Source organism: Triticum dicoccoides, chromosome 4A (assembly GCF_002162155.2).
Source record: "Triticum dicoccoides isolate Atlit2015 ecotype Zavitan chromosome 4A, WEW_v2.0, whole genome shotgun sequence".
NCBI classification, from domain to species: Eukaryota; Viridiplantae; Streptophyta; class Magnoliopsida; order Poales; family Poaceae; genus Triticum; species Triticum dicoccoides.
The window spans coordinates 711083301-711085761 of record NC_041386.1 but is presented as its reverse complement, the minus strand read 5'-3'; positions in this window follow the sequence as shown (position 1 = coordinate 711085761).

Below are 2461 nucleotides of genomic sequence, written 5' to 3'. Positions count from 1 at the left end.
TTCCCGAGCCTTGCAGCCCATTTACATAGAAAAAGGAAACAAAAACTGACAATACACATATAAACCCCCTAAAAAAGATATAAACTACCACATCTCAAAAGTTTTTTATGTATAACATTATTCCATCCGTTCCTAAATATAATCTTTTTAGAGATTTCAATGCGGACTATATACGAAGCAAAATGAGTGAATCTACATTCTAAAATATGTCTATACATTCGTATGTACTTCCTCCGTTCCTAAATATAAGTCTTTTTGAAGATTTCACTACGAACCGCATAGGAATATATGTAGACATAGTTTAGGGTGTAGATTCACTCATTTTGCTTCGTATGTAGTCCATAGTGAAATCTTTAAAAAGACTTATATTTAGGAACGGAGGGAGTAGTTTGTATTAATATCTCTAAAAAAATTGTATTAGGAACGGAGCAAGTAGTACACAAAAAAGGAAAAAAAATGCCATCATATAGAAATCATGCATGGCTGATTTATAAAAAAATGCCTTCATAAAACAATGCCATGATAAAAAATGCCACCTTCTAATAATAAAAATGCAATCCTCTTATAATAAAAAATGGCATACTCTTTATAATAAATTCCATCCTCTTAAAACAATCCTATACTCTTTCTAATAAATGCCATCCTCTTTATGAAAAATGTCATGGTCAAAATTTAAAAAAATGCCATCCTCTTATAATAAAAAATGCAATCCTCTTTATGAAAATTGTCATGATCAAAGTTCAAAAATGCCATCCTCTTAATAATAATAAATGCCATGTTATTGATTCAAGCATATATATAGAGAAGTAGCAATATGTACATTTGTCTAGACACACATATATATAGACATGGTCAAATCCACTGTACATATTGCTACTTCTTTCTTTACTACTCCCTCCAATTCATATTGCTATTACTTGTGTTAGATTTGTCTAGACACTAAAACGTGTCTATATATATATGTGTGTCTAGACAAATTTAAGACAAGTAGTCATATGAATCAGGGAGTACGTAGATAGATGCAATCTAGTCTGCCTCGTCGTGTACTATCGTGTAAATCTGCAGGTTATCTGCTGGAATCCCCAGGGTTGCAATATTTCAAAACCACAATGCCTGCACGAGTCTCCGCACAAGATCAAGGTTGTAATCAAACGGTGCGGCATGTTTTGTTGCCACGTTCGATAAAAAACTTCGTGGAAATCATATTTTAAAGTTTTGAAAAAATATAAAAAAATATGGGATGTTAGGAAGGTGATGTTTTGTTGCCACGCAAAATTTCAAGTTGAAACACATTGCAAGATGTGAGCTACAAAAAAGACAAATTCAGCCCCAAATAGTGACATTACTATTCGACACTATTCAACGCTGATTTTGTCTTTTTCATAGCTCACATCTCGTAATGTGTTTCAAATTGAAATTTTGTGTGGCAATAAAACATCATCCTCTTAACATCCTGATTTTTTTTCTGATTTTTTTCGAAACTTCAAAACATCTTTGTCTCATGGTTTTCATCGGTTTCGACTGAATGTTGGTTCTCCCATACATGAGTCCCTCCGTTCTGAAATTATTGGCGCGGGCGCAGTGCAATTGCAGTTTTGCAAAAAGGACCTTAGCTTTTTAAATCTCTTGATAATCAACCCCCCCTCTCTGCTTCTTCCTCCCCCAGCCGGCAGTAGGGCCCAGCCGGTGCCGCCGCGCAGCTGCGCCGCCTCTGCCCACCTGGCCGCCGCCCACCTGCACCTACGCGGCGACCACCTCCATGGGCGGTGGCTCCATGGCTGACGGGCGCCTCCTCCTCGTCGCCCTGGTCGCGTCCCTGGTCACTTCCTCACGGCCGCCGCAGCCACCCAATCCGGTGGGGGAGTTGGGCAAGTCCCTGGCTGCCGTTGCTCCTTCCCCGCCTGGAGACGACTGCGCGCCCGATCGAGGGCCGCCGCCATTGTTCCTTACCCGTCGCCGCCGCGGGAGTTGAGGTAATTTTCCTGCCCAATCAAGCAAATCCTGCCTTGTTAACATTAGGATATTCGCACTGCCCAGTTAATCAAGGGAGGAAACAATCAATTCCGAGAACAATCAATCAAATCCTGCCTAACACAGGGTCAATCTCTGAAACTAAGTGCTAAGTGCAAACAGAGTCATTATTTTGACAGTAACCATCTCTGAAACCAAGTGCAAACTAGTTGTGCATAGCAAACGAATTCATTCGGTAATCATCTCTGAAACAGAGTCACAGCCTTGTTTTGACAGTACTCATGTCATATTCTGAATATTCACTGTAAATTCTGAATTTTACACTGAAACTCCTGTAATCGTCTCTGAAACTAGAAATGCCCACTGCATATTCTGAATTTTACACTGCATGGTCCGAATAAAACCTCTACTGGAGATGAATTCTTACCTTGAAGTTTAGTAGAACTCCGAGGCATCAACATCCATTCCAATGGCGACCTGCAATTTTAGA